Consider the following 21,321-nt stretch of genomic DNA (forward strand, 5'->3'; position numbering starts at 1 on the left):
GCCATTGGTGTTGAAAACAATGAAGTTGGACCCTTACCTCACACCATATACAAAAATTAAGTAAAAATGGATCGAAAACTTAAATGTAAGAGCTAACACTATACAGTCTTAGGGAAAAACAGGAGAAACCTTCATGGCATTGGATTTGGCAATGAGTTTTTTATATGACCACAAAAGCACAGGCAACAAAAGAAAAAATAGATAGTGAAGGTCTCTAAATCACTAACAAAACACAAAAAAATCATCTAGTGATTCCAATATTGGAAAAATACTGTGATATTTACTTTGAATTTCATTAGAACTGTGTAAATACATAACTGAGGAGTAAAAAATGTAACTTTGGCTTCAAAACTAAAATCACGCCTATGCTTAAATAATGTAGGCAGTAAATGACATGGGAAGTGTTCATAATGTATTGGTAAGAAAGCAAATTGCCAAGTTCTGTTCAGGATTACAGGCTGATTTATTTATATCTTTTCCTTCCATTAAGATTGCAATAAAAAAAATAAGAATATACACATAACAGAAAAAGAAGGGGTTGGGGAGTCATCAATGGATAAAAGATTTCAACAAATACTCTGAAAGAAATGAGGTATGAACATGTTACCAAAGGAATGAACACCAAGAAGCTTCAGCACAGAATATATTGGGGAAGAGTCCACAGTGGAAATGGGAATTAATCTTCCCAGAAAGATAATGGCGAGGCTATGAGGGCCCTAAATGTAAGGTGGAGGATGAATATGGGAATTTTGCAAGTCTTTTATGAAACTAATGTGCCTCCTTGTCTTCTCTATTTCATCATGCAGAAAGGTGGCCCAAAGTTTTCTCCGAGGCCAAAAGAAGAAAAGACCCACCCACTCTAAAGAAATTGAGAATTGGACAAACTAAGAAAAACCTTTAGTTTGTTCCCTTCCAGGGTAAGAATTCCAACTTATTCCTATTCCTAGTGTGTCATGTTTACTTTGCAGATTTTGGTGTGATATGTTGAAGAAGCATGCTCTCAGTTTTACATTATGTAATTTAAAATTACTTCCATTTTCACATTCTCATTTTAAAACTCTTTGGTGATTCATTTTCTCAAGATTTGTGTAGTGATTCTTGAAACAATAATTATGTAGTTACTAGCACCCAAGATAAGAAAGTCATCACTCTTTATTAGAATTATGACACTTATTTCTAAAATGAGAAACATCAATGACAGTGTATAAATCATTTCGAATGACAAGTTGAAATTCTCTAATTAGACTATCTTGAGATTCTATTCTTGTGTCTTGTGATTTAAAGGAAATGGTGAACTTAATTGAAGATCATTATTCCACAACATTAGTGGAACAAAATTTTACCTTTAAGCAAATCAACTATGTGACTTCCATGGCAAATAGATTAGATAAAAGTCAGTTGAGAATGGGCACATGTAGGGAGAAATAACTCCCAATCTGAAATTCATGCTCTCTTTGTTCAATCTACTGATATAATTCTAATCCATTTATAACACTATTGTATTTGACAGATTGTCTGAAGAACTTAATTTTAATTATCCTTGTTGGGTCTGTTGTTTTATTTTTAAGTCTCCATATACTGAATAAACTGCGGTATTTGTAACCAATATAGATCTAAAGTATACAGATTGATTACTAACATTTGAAATTAGCATTTAGAACAGTTTATCAGATTTCTACTATTTGTGAACTATTCCCTTAAAAATTTTAAAGCCGAAGACTATAGTTGCTGCAAAAGATACCAATTTTTGATTATACCAATAAGCTGTTTCTTTCCATTCAACTTTGATTTCTGATTTCAGATGAAATTCATCAGTTATCTTCACTATTAAAATGAAAGAAAAAGTAAAGAAAATATCTATTGAGCATCTTGGAGCATTTTTTTTTAAGTGTATTTATTTTGAGACAGAACACACATGCACACACACACCACACACACATGAGTTGGGGAGGGGCAGAGGGATAGCATCCCAAGCAGGCTCCACACTGTCAGCACAGAGCCTGACTTGGGGCTTGGTCTCATGAACCATGAGATCATGACCTGAGCCAAAATCAAGATTTGGTCACTTAACCAACTGAGCCACTCAGGCACCCCATCTAGGAGCATTTATTAAGCTAGAATCTATCCAGAAGTATCTGCATAAACTAGTTCATGAACAGTAAAGCTAAATTACAAATTTGCACAGATAATAGGCTCTTAATAAGTTTCTGTTGAGTCATTAAGTGTAATTTAAGGTTGACATATAGGCACAACTTTATTAATTAGGTAAATGAGTGAACAGTGAATGTTAAATTTACATCACAGAGAAAATTAAGGATAACTGCATTTTAGAGTTTAGAGGCAAACTAAATAATTATTTGTTAAATTGAACACTTGAGAAAAATCATTAAGGAAAGATGAAATAAGTATACTCATTTTGCATTGGTTTCTGTATATTTTAATTTTCTTATCTAACTACAAATTTAACTCGCTTAAAAGCAGTGTAGAAAGGAAATCAAACATTTATTATATTGTTTTTAGTGTACCAGGCACTGAAATGGGTTTTTTTATATGCCGTTTCATTTTGTCATTAAAACCATCCTATGACTTAAGCATTATTATCCTCAACACATACAGATGATAAAGTGATGTTCAGATCATTTAACTGACTTGCCTTAATTTAAAAATGTCAAGAAATGCAGCCAGAATTTAAATCTAGAGCCACAGAAGATATCCAGGTGATACAGCCATCCTGGTTTTTAAATATTTTGAGTATCAACACTGGCGGGGCACTCTAACTCTGAAGTTACTGTCATTTCCAATATTTTATAATACAAATATTCAGTGCTTTTCTTTGACAGGAACTTTTTTAGATGCCAGGATACAGTGGTTAACAAGATAGATAGGAACCTTGCCCTAAGTGGATTTTCACTTGCTTGTAGAGGACTTTATCAAATAAATTATAATACGGTGTGTTAAGTGGTATATAAAGGAAGTAAGACTGCTAGGGGCACATGGAAAGAGCATTGACCCCTACTTACCATTTTTCGGATTGGTTTAGGTATCACCTCTCTTTAGTGTGTCTTTAGTGTCTTAGTGTCTTTAGTGTCACCTCTCTCTGACACCCTGTACCTGAAAGTGTTAGTGTGCCACATCTGCTTCCATAGCATCCTGTGTTTGTCTTATAATACTTGATACTTAAGATTACTTGAGGAGAGGGATTTTTGTCTTTCCCTAAGCATTAAGTCTGGCTTTAGCAAACCCTCAAGAAGTATCAGAACCAAAAACAAACAACAATAGAATCAGGATCTAAAACTGTAGCAAATAAGTAAGGAGTTTTAGATAAGATTTTAGGTATTGAGAAGTAATGGAGATTTCCTTGTAAAGTAGGAGGCAAGTTTATTTTTTGAGAATGAGGAAGATGGTGTGAGATTTATAAAGGTTTAGAATAATCACAGTGAGGATACAGGAGGAAAGAGAAAGAATACGTAAAAAGGATAGCCTTGAAGGTGTGCTAACAGCTCCTCTGAGCTGGAATCTTTTCATTTAGAGTGGTACCAATAGACATGAGTACATAATTTCCTCTAAGAATCAGCAGCTCCTGTGCAAGAAATCAGGGATGAAGCCTATATTTGGTAAGAATGTTCTTGGCCTCAAGTAGTTGGACAGATAAATAGTTTAAACATGTAGGGGTTTTCTCACGTATCCAGAAGAACACACAGATATAGAATGACAGTAAGATTCCTAAAGTTAAGAACAAAAAATTTTACTTCTCAGAATGTTACCATGCATTCTTCCCTGCATATCAATTGGAAATGGTTTTTCTTCTGTTTTGTTTTTTTTTTTGAATTCTTGTTTTGTACAATAAATACGTTTTACATTAAAATTGATCATTGAAATAAAGGTTTAGAAGGAAAGTATCTCTGTTTTGTTTCCAAAACATTTTTTAGTTTATGATGAATGTTATTAGTACCAGATAATACTTGAGCATCATTAAGGAACCCAGGACATAAGAAGAAATGATTGTACATTTTAAATGGGTGAATTTTTTGGTATGTGAGTAATATCTCAGTAAAGCTGATAAAGCTAAAGAAATGAGGAGAAAAAATGGGAACTTCCTCCCCTACATGTAGCAAAACTTAATAGAAAAATTAACTCTTTGTTGTACAAGTAATGTATCAAGAGCTTTCTTAAAAAGTGGCTTCTGGTTTTGGGGTGGTGGGGAAAGGTGAATCATTGTAGATGAGGCCTAATCTACCAAAATTATTAAATAAGTTAAGCTTATATTTTTATACCAGACTCTCTTTTCTCAACCATTTGTATAATATATATGTCATAACTTGCTCTGATCTCACAACGCTTCCCAGCTTGCTCTTTTCTTTCTTTGCATTTCTGTTCTCCTGATTCACAGAAGGAAAAAAAAAAGACCAAAATACAAGAACAGGGGCATCTGGGTGTCTCAGTCAATTAAGAGTCTGACTCTTGGTTTTGGGTCAGGTTATGATCTCATGGTTCGTGAGATTGAGACCTACGTCGGGCTCTGTGCTGACAGCCAGAGACTGTGTTATGCTTCTTTCTGTTTCTCTCTCAAAATAAATAAATAAATATTAAAAATAAAACAGAAACCTACTTAAAGTTGGCTAAAATTGTTTTCTCCACTTTCTCACTTCATAATTACAGTTTAGCATGCTCCAATGAGGGTTTCATCTCTACCACTAACCTTATGTTGTTTATAGATCATCAATGACTTCCATGTTTAAATCCAATGTATATATCTCTGTTCTTCTTACTGAAATCCTAAGCAACATCTAACACAGTCATGTGTTCTGTCTTTCTGGAAACATGAGGGTCACCAACTTTGATTCCGTTACTTAGGCTGAAAACTTAGTAGTCAGTCTTGATCAGTACCTTTCCCTTATTCCCTACACAAAATATATCCGTGAGTTCTACCTGGTTCACCTCTAAAACATATGCAATCAGTCTACTTTTCTTAGAGCCATATTTCTACACAAGACTAAAACATTACTTCTATCCTCAAATCATTTATACTGTAATATGATGTATTTTTAAAATACATACTTTGTTGAATTGTTCCATATATACAAAAAAGTGTGAAAACTATAGCTCACAAAGTAAGTACACCTGAGTAACCATATTCTGGGTAATGATGAAATCTCTTCCTCTCATTCATTATCTATCACAGTTGTTAGGACCCTTGAAGAACATTGCTTGCCCCCAAGAAGCTACCAAATGGCTACTCTTAGTCACTAGATCCCTTTGATCCAAAGCTGACTACTGTCTTAACTTTTAACACTGCAAATTAGTTCTGCTTGTTTTAAAACTTTATTTAAATGGAATCATGTAACATGTATCTTTTTATCTGGCTTCTTTTGGTATTCACTCAGGTTTGTGTAGCAGGAGTTTGTTCATTTTTATTGCTATACGCTATTCTACAATGTGAATTTACTGTATTTCATTTTTCTCTTCTACACTTTATAAGATATTTTAAAATTTTTTAATGTTTATTTTTGAGAGAGACAGAGTGCGAGCAGGGGGGTGGGGGGACAGGGGGAAGAGAGAGAGGGAGAATCCAAAGCAGGCTCTAGGCTCTGAGCTGATGCCAGGCTCGAATCCACAGACTGAGATCGTGACCTGAACCGAAGTGGGACACTTAACCAACTGAGCCACCCTGGCGCCCCTATAGATATTTTAGTTGTTTATTGTTTTTGGCTACAAATACTCTTGAACATATCTATTGATATATATGTGTGTATATATATATATATATATATATATATATATATATGTGTGTGTGTGTGTGTGTGTTAGCTATAGATATTCGTGTCATATAAATACCTAGAAGTACATATGTTCAAATTTACTAGATAGTAAAAAGCAAGTTGCCAGTGGACATACCAGTTGGCAATGCAACCAGCTGTGTATGAGAGTTCAAGTTTGTTTATATCCTTGCTAACATTTGGCATCGTCGGTCCTTTTAACAGTGACTTTGCTGATAAGTTTATAGTGGTATCTCGTACTTTTTTTTTTTAAGTTTTATTTTATTTATTTTGAGAGAGAGAGAGAGCATGTGCATGCACTCAATTGGGGGAGGGACAGAGAAAGAAAGAGAGAGAATCCTGAGCAGGCTGTGCACACTCAGGGCAGAGCCCAATACAGGACTCGAACCTATGGACCGTGAGATCATGAGTCAAGCTGAAACCAAGAAGAGTCAGATGTTTAACTGACTGAGCCACCCAGGTGCCCCTCTCATTGTACTTTTGCTTTGTATTTCCTTTATGATTGTCAAGTTTGAGGCCTTGCCATATTTATTGATTACATGGATTGACTCTTGTGAAGAACCTGCTTATGTGTTTTGGCTATTTTTCTATTGGGTTTTCTGACTTTTTTCTAATTGATAGATTTGTACCGGAAATCTTCCTGCACTTATAGTCATACTGGCGTCGTATTTGTCCTTCACATAGGCCCAAATTTTCTTCTTGTCATGGCTCTTTATGGGCAGTGTCTTCAGTTTTCAAGTTTCAGCTCAAATGTCATTTTTCATGTAAAACCTTCCTTGACCATCTCCTCATCTCCCTCAGCATATACATCTATCATACCAACCTTTTTTCCCTTTAGCATCTATCAACATCTGAAATTATCTTACTTTTTTGTTTGCATATACTATCTACTTCCCTTCTTACTGGAATGTTAACTCCTGCTTACTGTGTCTATTTTTATTCACTGCTGTTTCCCAGCAGTTGGAACTATTGTGTAGCATGTGAGAGGCTAAAATACCTGTTGAAAAAAATGAATGAATGAGTGAATCAGGGAACAAATTAATGCCAAATTTGAGGTACTGTTCGATTTGATATATTTACATACCATTTTTTCCCTGACAGACTATGTTTTTGTGGATAGAAAGCAGTGTTCTTGAACTAGGACCATTGCTTATTATTTCTTTTTTTTTTTTTTTTAATTTTTTTTTTTTTCAACGTTTATTTATTTTTGGGACAGAGAGAGACAGAGCATGAACGGGGGAGGGGCAGAGAGAGAGGGAGACACAGAATCGGAAACAGGCTCCAGGCTCTGAGCCATCCGCCCAGAGCCCGACGCGGGGCTCGAACTCACGGACCGCGAGATCGTGACCTGGCTGAAGTCGGACGCTTAACCGACTGCGCCACCCAAGCGCCCCAATTGCTTATTATTTCTTATGTACATCATAATTACATTCCTGGTAAGATTATTTAACCCCTAATGATCTTCATTTTCCAAGGTAACTCTAAAAGTAGCCATTATTGGTACATTGCTTGTTCACCTTTGCAATTATAAAATTTACAAATCCATGAAACATTTTTCAATTTAACTTTTGCAACAAGAAGTTACAATTTAGCAAAATAAATTAAATCAAGTACTTTGGATACACAAGTGTTTAAGGCTACTTAATTAGCAGAGACAGTGCAGGTTGAAATTTATTGAAAATTTGTACTTTGATGGTTTATTTGGAAACTTGTTTTCATATTAAAATATTTCTTCAGAATTTTCAATAATTGATTTTAATTGAAGATCTGATATATAAGCTATAATTATGAACAACATGCAAAGAAAAATATTAAATCTGATGAATTAATATTCAAAATTTTCTGTAGCTAGTCACCACTTCGATGTATGTAGATCAATACCAAATTTTTTTAGAATGTTTATTTCAAGGATAGCTTATGTTATGTTACTAAAATATCTTTGAGAAATAACTTTTATATATTGTTAATTTTGTCTTTTTACATTTATATTAGTCCTTTGAATTTATTTCCTGTATTCATTTATAAAACTCATAATATTGAAAATGTAATTTTATTATATTTATTTAAAACACATATATACTTCAGTCTATTCTCATTCATGGTCATTATGTTTTATTATTACATCATTGTGAACACTGAATTAGCAAATTCTGAATCATTGCTCCTAGAGGAAATGCAGAATTAAATTCCTGCAAGCCTCTGGTCACCACATTTTCATTAATCATCACTACAGAAGCTTGTTTTATGTGTGTTTCTGTTTAAAGACACCTTATTTTTTTTTAATTTTTTTTTTTCAACCTTTATTTTTGGGACAGAGAGAGACAGAGCATGAACGGGGGAGGGGCAGAGAGAGAGGGAGACACAGAATCGGAAACAGGCTCCAGGCTCTGAGCCATCAGCCCAGAGCCCGACGCGGGGCTGGAACTCTCAGACCGCGAGATCGTGACCTGGCTGAAGTTGGACGCTTAACTGACTGCGCCACCCAGGCGCCCCTAAAGACACCTTATTTAATCTGTACTGTTGATTCATTAACATTGAGCTCATGGCCAACAGCACTATAACTCTTGCCTAAACAAAGCTTATCTAGCACAGATTTTCTCCTTAAGGTACATCACAGCCTTCTTGAACTTAAGAATGCTAGCTATATGTGTGGGGGACATTTTAAACAATAAAATCACCAACAAAAGTACAGTAATTGGGAAAATGTGGCTCTAACTAGACCATGTCTCTTCTGAAACAAGAAGGAAGAGAATTGCCTGTGAAGGCGCAGCAAATATTGATATTGAGGTTATAAATAATTTATAGTGAGTGGGAAAAATTACAAATATGGAATTTGCAAATAATGAGGATTGATGTATAGTTATATAAAACAATACAATTTAAAATTTTCTAATATAAAAACTTTGGAAAATAGAGCAGAAAATAATTTATAATCTTAACACCGTAAGATTTTTACATCTTTTTCCAATTTTTGCCTCTGGTGTATATATTTTCAAATATTGCATGCACAGCTACATTTTTTGTCTTACACCTCAGTGTGCCTCTGGAAAACCCTCCTCCTCCATTGATGTATTTTTTTTTTTTTTAGCTTATTTATTTAGAGAGAGAGAGAACACAAACAAGGGAGGTGCAGAGAGAGAGGGAGAGAGAAAGAATCCTAAGCAGGCTCCGCGCTGTCAGCGTGGAGCCCAGTGCAGAGCTTGAACACACAAAAACTGCAAGATCATGACCTAAGCTGAAACCGAGAGTTGGACGCTTAACCAAATGAGCTCTCCAGGTGCCCCCGTTGATGTATATTTGATGGAGTTTTCTTTACCCCATGCTTCAGAGATGGGTATGTGACCTATGCCTAAAAATTGTGATATTCACCAGCTACGGTCATTGATACTGGAATAGACATATGTTCACTTAGAGCCAGTGTGGTGCCGTAAGATTTTTGCTGGATTTCTGGAGGAGACATTTGCTCTTTTATACTGGACTTGAATTTTGCTGCCACTGTCTTTCATGTGGAACCTAAGAGTAAACCTAACGCAGAAGGAGGCAGACTAGAGAGACTAAGGAAAACCAAATCCTAACGAAATAATTTAATTGGTCTTGAATTAATTTATTTTTATAAAATTGTATATATTTAAGATGTATGATATAGTATTTTAACATATATATATATATATATATATATATATATATATTGTTGAAATGATTACTACAATCAAGCTAATTATGATACCCATCACCTCACATAGTTGCTTTTGTGTTTGTATGGTAAGAACACTTAAGATTTCTTTTAGTCAATTTCAAATATACAACCTATACAACCTAGTATTATTAACTATGACCAGCGTACCATCAATTAGGTCTCTAGACCTTGACTCATATAACAGAAACTTTGTACCCTTTCACAAATATTGCCATCTCCTCCCCATCATCCCTGGTAACCACCATTTTCTCTGCTTCTATGATTTTGACTTTTTTTCAAATTAAGTGATAATCATACAGTATTTTTTTTTCTGTGCCTGAATTATTTCATTTAGCATGATGCCCTCCAGGTTCATCCATGTTGTCACAAATGACAGATTTCCTTCTTTTTTTAAGGCTGAATGAAATTCCAGTGTGGGGAGGGTATGAATAATGTGAACAATGCCACAGTGAGCATGGGAGTGCAGATATTTCTTTGAGATAATTTTATTTCTTTTTGATATATACCCGGAAGGGAGATTATTAGATTATGGAACAAGCTATCAGTTTTGTATAGACCTGCATGCACATGTGTATATGTGTGCATGTATACTTATGATTGGTCCTGAATGAAAATAATAACTGAATTCATTCCATATGACATTTAAGAACATTCATTTGCTCAGGTACAGGAGAGGGGGGAAAAAAGATCACTAAGTTCACTAAAGGAAGGTCAAAAGGAAGCTCAGGGATTGGTTAGTTAGGGGTCATGTTTTAGGAGACTGAATCACCTCTAGCCCAAGCTTCTTCCTGACACTTATCACTGCCTTCTTTTAAGATTTGTTCCTTATTAGTAGTAAAGTGTAAATCTGTTTAGTAATCCTTACCTATATGATATATAAATGTCTCCTACACTAATCTGATCTTGTCATTTCTAGTTCTTTATTTTAATTCTTTCATACCTGCTGGAGGACCCATTTAAACAATCTCAAAGTCTGGGTGTGCCTGGGTGGCTCAGTCGGTTGAGCATCTGACTCTTGATTTTGCCTCAGGTCATTATCTGATGGTTTCTGGGATGGAGCCCCACATTGGGCTCTATGCTGATAGCACAGAGCTTGCTTGAGAGTCTCTCTTTTCTCCCTCTGCCTCTACCCCTGCTTGTGCATGCACACACACACACACAAACTCTCTCTCTCTCTCTCTCTCTCAAAATAAATAAATAGATAGTTTTAAAAAGAATCTCAAAGTCTGAATATATAGGTAGATTATTTTCCCTTTACTTTATTATGTGAATGTTAACCTGACTTAAAAATGCCAGCAAATCTTCACCCTGAAGTGTAGAGTTGCTTTTTTGGTGAGTGGAAGGAAGAGATAGATTGAATACTGCCACAGAAGTAGTTCTTTGTGACTTTGAGTTCACTACCAACTCCAAATTCAAGACTTTATAGATCCTTACTTAATCTTCAATATTTTCAATGTCTGGAGTCTAGTACTATTAGAGCACTTGGTTTATTCCAACCGTAAATCAAATGCCCTTTCTCCCATTCCTGGCGGTGTCCCTTCTTAATGTTTCCAGTTTATAGTAGTAAATACCCTCTACTAGTGGTCCCAAAGTCAGCTGGATGACTGTAGCATAGTATTCCAGTCTCCAGTGGTTTCAATCACAGCCAATAAAAAGAAAGATGAACCCTGAATCAGTCTATTTCTACCACTGGCCTCTTCTTATGGACCAGGAAAGACACCATCTCTAACAATTAGATATCTTTGAAGGCTGGATTAAAATACATTTTTAGCCTGTAACTCTAAGAAAATGTCTTTTTAGTGAAATGATGAAATGCTGCCTAAATCTGGTTTTTAATCTGTAGATAATCTAATCTTGAGCCCTGAATTCCCAGCTAGAATTTACTTTCTTTATGCCTTAAAGTAATTCCTAATTAGTGTAAGTTTGCTGCCCAACCCCCTGAATGGTTATGGTAAAAGTAAATTTGTGGCTTTGTTTTAGGGTAATGATTTTTAATCTGACGTGGAGTTGGACAATTATACCATCCATCCAAAATCCCATCTGGTAGTCCTTCAAATATACCTCAAATCTAAGACTTTCTTGTTCCCATCCTAATAAGGCCAGCTCAGTGTCACATTAAAAAAATACAAAGTCTATTTTTAAAAGCACTGAAAATCAAGTCTTTATCAAGTTTCTTGAAGCAGTGGAAGAGGAGGAAGTCCTTCGTTTGATACTAAGTAAAGTAAAATTTGTCTTTACCCATCTATCCTCTTCAAAGTTAACAAACTATGCAGGAATTACTTGCCTCTTTTCCTTAAAACTCATTTAAAAAATGACCTTTCACTTTCTTACTTAATTCCCTCCTGCCTCCTATACTCTCCCAAATCTTGTCTTACAATATCTTCTTATTTTTTCTTCTATAAAGAGCATTCTCAGCCCCTCCATGTCTGTATTTTTACCTATCAGCCAACTAAGTCCCTGGGAGTAAATAGAAATTCTTTCTTAGAGATATGAACTGAAGAGGGGAAGATGAAGCTACATTTTTAACCTCTTCTGTCTCTACGTTATATGTCCCTTCAAGTATATATAATGCATTTAGATGTTAAGCAGTCTTCAGCACCTTGTAATGCCCATTTACCTCATCCATCACCTTGCATACTGCTCCTACTTAGGTTGTTGAAGGTTTGCTGCTTGACGCTTCTTTGTTAAAAACAAAACCAAAAAATCTATTGGAGAACTGCGGGAGACGGTCTTTCTAGGTAAGGCAGTTAAGTGAGGGACTGGATGTGGGGTAGGAAGATGGCCTGGTGTATACTCCGCACCTCAGGAATGTTACTGAGTATGGAATAGCTGCCTTTAGAAAACTGTTTCTAGAAGACAAAATGTTTACTTTTACAAGCCAAAGATGTGCTGAAGTACAGAGGGCTGCTAGATTGGCAGAGCTAGGTTCTGCAGTTCTCAGTTTAGTTACAGTAAATAACGAAAGGACTTCCAGAGCTGCAGTTCGCAGCTACATGACACTTCAGTAGACTTTTGCAAATAGCCGAGTACTACTTATGAAAAGATAGAAAAAGTTGCCAGCAGGATAAAAAACACACACACACACAAAAACGGAATCATGTGGTAGGTACAAGGGCAGGACTCAGTCTAAACTCTATATCGAAGCCAAAGAACGTGGAAAGTATCTTGGAAACAGGATAAAGAAGCAACCAGATCCGTAAACTGCAAGAAGAATTTCAGCCTCACAGTCCTGATACCCACCATACTCCTCAAGTAATTTGGCCACCTCAGTCTCCCTGTTGCACTTACCTGTCAGATGACGGCTCTGATACAGAGATGGCTTCTGGTTCTAACAGCACACTTCCCTTTTCCTTTTTAATCTGACTTGTTGGAAAAGGCATAAACTATGTTGTGAGTTTAACTCTAAAAAAGGCACTTTGGGGAAGTCCTTACCACCCATTTATTGAAGCCTTGCTGCGGCAACAAGAAGGGTTTCTGAGAAGCTGGAGGATCAGGGTGCCAGAGCCTCTGCCATTTCCGCTGAGGAGTGGTTTATGTAGATGGGGAACAAAAAATCCAAATTTAATTTGCTGGGGCTGCCATAACAAAGTATTACAGACTGAGTGGCTTAAATGGCAGAAATTCATTTTCTCCTTGTTCTGGAGGCCGGAAGTTTGAAATCTAGGTGTCAGCAGGGTGGTTCCTTCTGAAGTCCTTGAGGTAAGGATCTGTTCCAGGCCTTTCTTCTTGGCTTGTAGATGGTCACCTTCTCTCTGTGTTTTTACATTGTTTTTCCTCTGCAGGTGTCTGTCCAAATTTCCTCTTCTGATAAGAGCACCAGTCAGATTGGATTAGGGCCCACCCTAATTTTAATTTACTTAAGCTCTTTAAATACCCTGTCTCCAAATACAGTTATATTCTGCAGCACTGAGATTTAGGTCTTCAACATATAAATTTGTTGGGGGTGGGGGGGAAGGGGAGATACAATACAGCCCTTAATAGTGGCTTTCCAGCTCTTTGATACTTATTATTATGCTTAAAGGCAATTTCTAGAATGATTTGAGTTGGTTCTCCTTTTCTCCATTTCCATAAACTCTGAAGCCAGTACTATAGAAAAAAAAATATTTTCATAATATTTAAGATACTATTTCATAGGAATCCTGAATGCCACTATAAAGTCTTTATATCCCCTTCTAAAGAAAGAAAGTAAGGGAATTTCAGAGGACTGAGATAGGATTAATTGTATGATAGACCACATGTAATTGTAGCCTTCTATATTGAGAAGCGGTGGTTGAGGCATTTTTCAAAGATGACTGGCTGTACTTGTTTTCCCTCATAAGAATAAATACTCAATCACGTAGTCTTGTCACTGGAAGTATTTGTTAACAATTTTGAATTAAGGTTTTGCCAAGGTTCTGATCACTCAAATCTTTACTACTGAAATATTAATCAGGACACACTATGCTTCCTAGTGTAAATACCTTGAAGGAGAAAATAATTCCTAAATATACAAAGAGGTAACTTGACTGTCTATGTTGTATCTTGTGTCACTTCCCCCTGTGTTAATATTTGATAAGGTGTTTCATTTATATGAGACTTCTGATGCATAACCAAATCACCTCTTTGGGAAAACTTATGAATAGTACCAAAACACTGCATATAGTAGCTAATATACTCTATCACTCTGTTACACTCTCTGAAAAATAAAATGTGGATCTTCAAGATGGCACAGAACAAAGGCTAACACTTCTTGGGCTTTGTTTCTTAGAAGGCTTACCATATATGTAAACAGTTGACTTTTGTTTTTATTATGTGACAAATGATTTCACTAAAAACCTGCACAATTCAGTTTTAGCTGTGGGTTCAGTTGACCTTTGTATTTACCTATGTAGGTGGGCATTTGACTTGTGGTAATGTATTAGGATTTCTTGTTTAATATTAAGGAAAATTTCTAGAAGAAAATACGTGTGTGTTAATGCTGAATGGATTGGTTTTTTGGGTGTCTTATTTTAGTCAGGCTTTCTATACAATGAGATGTTATGTGATTAATGAATCCTGAATGTGGAGCCCTTTAATTCTGAAATCACCATTAAAAGCTTTTCTTAGTTGAGCCCAAGCCAAAGTGCTCTCATTGCTGCTTTTCTAAAAGTTCAGGTTGGGGTGGGGGGCACCAATTCACACTTTTTATAATGAGGGAAGAACATTTTGCCTACCTTGTAAAAATGTGATTCAGTGTCATTCCTTAACATTGGATTTTAAAAATTGGATAGTATAAATAACAGTAGCAGTGAGCCACTTTTATGGGTATCCTATAATTTTATAATTATTAATCTAAAAGTAAAGTTCTGTTCTTCTTTCTTTTGGACAAGCCTACACAGTACGTCCCATCCTAGACACAAACTGCATAGTGAGTTGGATGGATTCTCCCATAGCCTTTGAGATATATTATGAGGTCTTACTCGTTATCATCTCTCCTGAGTCATATCTGAATTTTATTTTGTGCATTTTGGCTGGTACCGGTGGTATAGTATATACCATAATATAGATTATCTCTATTACTGTATTTATTACTAGACGCAACCAGTCTTCTTTTTTCCCTTTTACTTCTCTTTGCTCATAGAATGTACTATATGTAGTCATATACTTTGAATTAATATATTAGAAATCACAAATCTGTTTTGTACTTTTTAAGTTGTTCAGTACAGGCTTGTACTAGGATAGTTAATAAATTTAGTATTTTACAAAATTCAAAAAAGAGTATACACAGAAAAGTAACCTTGAGGCTTTCCTGCTTTCCTAAAGTTCTTCTACTAAGTATATTCCCTCGTTACAATATGCATTCTGAATCAGTCCATATGTCTATATTTTGAAAATATTTCTTCCTTGTCTCTTTTTTGCCTTTCAACTTTTTTATGGTTTTATTTTATTTTTTTGAGTTTTAGTTCCACAGAAGATTTAATCTCAGTGTGTTCAAGTTTATTAGTCTTTTATGACTTTTATGTCATACATGCAAACACATTGGTACTTCTACATTATATATGTTATTTTACACTTTTTTACATTAGTGTTTAGTTATTCTGGAATTAATTTTTATAAATGGTGCTAGGTTGAGATTTAACTTTAGTTATAAAAATTACGAATGAATGTTGAATTTCTCACATGTAAATACACGATTATTATATGGTTTTCCTTCTGTAATCTCTAATGTGACGTGTCATTGCAAACTATTGCAAGTGGCCAAACAGCATACATATCAAACCTGCTGGGGCAGTATTTGCAAGGGAAAGCTTCGAGGTATAGGTGTCAGTACCTCAGTGGTGAGTCACCATTGCCTTATTCCACTCTGAAATAGAGCATAGCAGCAGTCTATTTGGGCCATGTGACAAATTACATTGACAGACCTTGACCACTGAACTATGAAACTTTTAGTGAGTAATCGGAGAAACACCAGCTCCTCCCTTGGCATGATCAAGGACCAGAATACAGTAGTAATATGATGTGGTACAACTTTGATTTCAGCACTGTCCTGACAGCATGGCATTCAGGGTTGATGAGAAGTCCCAAACCAGCTGAAATCTAAGACCTTTGGTTATAGACACAAGATGCTTCAAGTTAGCAAGATTTGCCATGCTAGTAGGCCATATCAGTATACATGATTAATTGGGTTAACATCAGCCCCTTCCCTGACATGAGAAATGGTTGGAGGTGGCAGCGGGGTCGAAACATTATGGTCGACCAGTATTGATTACATCTGGCTCTGGCCATAGCCTGTTTCTGTGGAGCTTTGTCAGATGCCACATTTTTGGCAGGCCATCTTGCAGAGGACCAGTCTTATAACTAATTAACTTTTACTTTTCATTGCCTATTTGGCCAAGATCACTTTTTTCCCTTAATATTCTAATAGATACGCTTTACAAATCTGATCTGCTTTAGCTCAGATTTTTAAGATCTTTCCTAAATGAAATTGCCATAGTTTTTTTTCTTTTCTTATGTTCTCCTTATCTGTCTTTTTAAATTTCCTTTTGAGTTAAAAATATGCAAGGTATCTTCTAGGAGCTTTTAAATTTTTCTAATGCTCTATTTATATTTATAATATAGTTTATTTCTGAATTTTCTCTTTTTATTCTTTTTTTTTTCAATGTTTATTCATTTTTGAGAAAGAAAGAGCATGAGCAGGGGAGGGGCAGAGAGAGAGGGAAACACAGAATCCGAAGTAGGCTCCAGGCTCTGAGTTGTCAGCACAGAGCCCAACGCAGGGCTCGAACCCATGAACCACGAGATCATGACCTGAACTGAAGTTGGATGCTTAACCAACGGAGACACCCAGGTGCCCCTGAATTTTCTCTTTTTAAGGAACCAGCTTTTGTTTTATTGATATCAGCTAAAGTTTGTCCCCCAAATTCATATGTTCAAGCCCTAATTCCCATTGTAGCTGTATTTAAAGATGGGGCCTCTAAGGAAGTCATAAGGATTAGGTGAGTTCCTAAAAATGGGGACCTGATCTAATAGAGTTAATATCCATGTAAGAAAAGACACCACAAAGCCCATCCTCTCTCTCTCTCTCTCTCTTTGCACATACACTGAGGAAAGGCTACCCAAGAGAAAGGACATAGTAAGAGGAAGCCATCTACAAACCAAAGACTTCCAGTCTGCAAAACTGTGAGAAATAAATTTGTTCTCTGTTGTTTAAGACTGTTATTTAAGCCACCTTAGTCTATGGTATTTTTTTTTTAGTGGAAGTTTATATTGATCAATGCTATTGGTTCTTTATTATTTGTGTTTTTTTCTGCTTGTTTCCTTATACATCATTTTTTTTAAGTTTGGGTTGCATTCTGTGAAAAACCCTTAGTTCAGTCTTGTAGCTCACTGATTTTTTTTAACTGTCTTGACAGTCAGCATATTGGCTGATTTTTTTAAATTTCAGTGGTCAAATTTTAAATTTCTGTGATATTCTGTTATTTCTTCTTAAGTTTATTCCTTTTGAGAGAGAGAGGGAGGGAGAGTGCACACACATGTGTGCACAGGGGAGTGGCAGGGAGAGAGAATACCAAGGAGGCTCCACACTGTCAGTGTGGAGCCTGATGTGGGACTCAAACCCACGAACCATCAGATCATGACCTGAGCTGAAATCAAAAGTCAGATGCTCAACTGACTGAGCCAACCAGGCACCCCTCTGTTATTTTTATTAAAAATGCATATCCTTTTATATCTTTGTGAAGTTACTGGGTATTTTAAAATACTATCCTTTTTACATTATTAAGCTTATATTTTATGGGTAATGAGTTCTTCCTTTTGTTGGGCTCGTTTCTGCTCTTTCATTATTGGCTCTTTTTGATTATTGTGATTGGGTGCTTAACTATGTATTTAAGGTTGTTTATGAAGTCTCTGTTTACTTTAGCTTTTCTCCCTATATGGAAAGAGGAGTGAAGGGACAAAACCGCTGGATGGAGTGGTTCAGTAGCTGCTTCTGGGTAGTAACAGTTCTCCATTCTTATTGAGGTTGCTAGCCTCCTTAAGTTCCCATTTTACCTCTTTCCCCCCAGCACCAGCTATTTCTGCTCTACGTGACAACAGACATCTCTGTTGCTTGCTGCCTGGCCCAAAGAAAGATGATGCTGTAATGCCCCACTTAAGTACTCCAACCAGTCACTCTTGGTTGTCCAGATCCCTCCTGTAGTCATCATCTGACAGTTGTAGGCTTAGCACATCCCTGGACCAACTTCCACCTTTATAGGCATTTTCTTCTGTGCATCTTTTGGGCTGTGGCTTCCTTCTCTACTTTTTTTTTTTTTTTTTTTTTTTCATGAAAGGATTCCTCATAGTATCTGAAGACTGAAGATAAATACTGCTTTTCTTTATTATTATATTTTAAGAAATATGGCACAGTATACTCTTCTGTAATTTTTTGCCACTTGGGATCAGATGAAAAGGCTTGGCATATATTCAGTCTTCCTTCTTGAACCAGTGTCCAAGGTAGCTACTACATTCTAAAAATTGCTGTGTTTTGATATAATTTCAGACTTACAGAAAAGCTTTATGAAGAAAAAAGAATTTTGGTTTATTTTATATTCAGCTTTTCCATATCAAATATGTCGTGTATATATATATATATATACATATATATATATATATATATATATATATGTATATATATATATATGTATATATATATATATGTATATATATGTGTTTGGTAGATATATCAAATATATGCTTGAAAATACATATTGGATTATTTAAGAGTAAGTTGTAGTGATATTCCTAAAAATGGTAAAATAAGGAACTCTAAAAAATATGTCCCTCCACTAAAGCAATGTTTAAACCGACAAATACTGTTAGAATTAGCATCTTTGGAAATCTGGAATCTAATTTTGCAATCTAATAAAAAGTGAACAGTACCTAGAAGAGTGCTTAATAAAGAAAGAAGCTACTAAATTTCAATAAGTGAACTATGTGACATTTTTAATTACCCACTGTATTATCAGGGTTCTCTAGAGAAGTAGAACCAACAGGATATATTTATATAGAGAGAAATAATTATTTTAAGGAGCTGGCTCATGTGATGTGGATTCTTGTGAGTCCAAAATCTGATGGGGTAGGCCAGAAAGCTGGAGACTTAGAGAAGAGTTGCATTTCAAGTCCAAAGTCTGCTGGAAAAATTCCTTCTTGCTTAGGGGAAGTTCGTTTTTGTTTTACTAGGGCCTTCAACTGATTAGATGAAGCCCACCTGCATTATGGAGAGTAATCAGCTTTATTCGACCATCAGTTTGATGTTAATCTCATCCAAAAAACATCTTCATAGAAACATCCAGAATAATATTTGACCAAACAGCTGGGTACCCTGACCCAGACAAGTTGATACATAAAGCTAATCATCAGACCCACCTACTGTCCCCCATTCCCCAGCTCACAGATGGCAGTAGGGATGGCAGCTTTCATTCTTGGTGCAGCTTGCTGGTGCCAGAGGGGTTGACCACACACAGCAAAGAATACAGCATACAGCATTTCAAAGAGTAAGTTGCAAACATGATCCCTCTCTATCACTTGATATTTCAGTGTGCATTTCTAAAAACAAATTATTTTTATTATTACATGACCATAATGTAGTTATCAAAGTCAGCAACTTAGCTTTGATGAAATACTATTACTATATGGGTACATTTAAAAAAAATTTTAATGTTGGGGTGCCTGGGTGGCTCAGTTGGTTAAGCGCCCTACTTCGGCTCAGGTCATGATCTCACAGTTCGTGAGTTGGAGCCCCGCGTCCGGCTCTGTGCTGACAGCTCGGAGCCGGGAGCCTGCTTCAGATTCTGTGTCTCCCTCTCTCTCTCTGCCCCTCCCCTGCTCATGCTCTGTCTCTCAAAAATGAATAAACATTAAAAAACGTTAAAAAATTTTTTTAATGTTTATCTTTGAGAGGGATGGAGAGACAGAGCGCAAACAGGGGAGGGGCAGAGAGAGGGGGAGACACAGAATCCAAAGCACACTCCAGGTTCTGATCTCTTGGCACAGAGCCTGATATGGGGCTCAGACTCACAAATGGCAAGATCATGACCTAAGCTGAAGTCCTATGTTCAACCGATTGAGCCACTATATGGCGCCCAGCTATATGGGTACATTTTAAAGGCCCTTGGTACATATTGCAAAATCTACCTCCCAAAGTTTCTACCAATTTATACTTTTGTCAGTAGTGTATGACAATTTCCAGTGATTCTTTACCATTTTATTTTTTTATTTTATTAAAAAAAATTTTTTTTTAATGTATGTGTTTCTGAAAGAAAGAGTACGAGTGGGAGAGGGGCAGAGATAGAGGGAGACACAGAATCTGAAGCAGGCTCCAGGCTCTGAGCTGTCAGCACAGAGTCTGACGCAGGGCTCGAACTCATGAACCATGAGATCATGACCTGAGCTGAAGTCAGACGCTTAACCAACTGAGCCACGCAGGTGCCCCTCTTTACCATTTTAAAATTGTAGATTTATGTTGCTGAATTGATAGGCCACCTAGCATTCATTCTAATAGAGCCCCTATTTCTTTCTTCTTCTTCTTTTTTTTTTTTTTTTAAATATAGACCTCATCTCCCTCTTCTGTATTTTGGTTTTTCTTTTCCTTCATGGAATCTTCCTTAGGAAAAAATACAAAACAAAATTCCAACTCTGGGAATGTTGGGGGAACTTCCAAACTTGACCGTTCCTAATACAAAAGCGTTTTATTTGTTACTCTATTTGTTCTCTATTACATACATTTATTTTTTTAATTCGTCTTTACAACCTTTTTATGAAATAATAATTTTGGAGATAAAATTGTGAGAGGTTAAATGATTTTCCCAAAGTTCTATCACCAGTAATTGGTAGATTCTGAGCTCCTCTTAGACTTTCTGACTTCAGAGCTGATATCATATTGAGCTGGTTAGGTGGAAAGGACAGTGAAAAACCCTATCAACATTTGCCCAAGGGAATTCATATCTGCTTCATTTAATTGTCTTGAAGGTAGTGATAAAAGCATCTTTCATGAGAGACGATAGAAGGTATCAGACTGAAGACTCTGGATGGGGATCAAAGGTGATGAAGAGTGCTAGATGTTAATGATTGGCAAGACATGTACCTTTTAGTCTAATATGCTTGCCAGGTAAAGGGAGATTATGTATGAACTGAAGACAGAATAAACAGTGAAAACCAGCACAGACAAAGCAAATAAGGTTTAGCAAGTTTTCAGAGCTGATGAGACTTAATAGCGCAGATGCGATGAACCGGTGGCTAATGAAATTTGGACTCTGATACATGGCTAAAGAGGACAAAGCACAGGAGCTGATAATCCAGCAGGGGGAGTAGAGGATTTTTGAGGAAGAGCAGCCAGAATGGAGAAATCAA

The 21,321-nt window shown here is 36.1% G+C and overlaps 1 long non-coding RNA gene across 1 annotated transcript in view; it reads left to right on the forward strand.

The window, feature by feature from the left end:
• The window catches only part of LOC123575728, a 39,167-nt gene that overhangs the window by 8,342 nt on the left and 9,504 nt on the right, over positions 1-21,321 (forward strand). The window contains exon 2 of the long non-coding RNA XR_006700957.1: positions 807-917. This is a non-coding gene — a long non-coding RNA (uncharacterized LOC123575728). The remainder of the gene's footprint in view (positions 1-806; positions 918-21,321) is intronic.

This window comes from Leopardus geoffroyi, chromosome C2, assembly GCF_018350155.1.
Source record: "Leopardus geoffroyi isolate Oge1 chromosome C2, O.geoffroyi_Oge1_pat1.0, whole genome shotgun sequence".
Lineage (NCBI taxonomy): Eukaryota > Metazoa > Chordata > Mammalia > Carnivora > Felidae > Leopardus > Leopardus geoffroyi.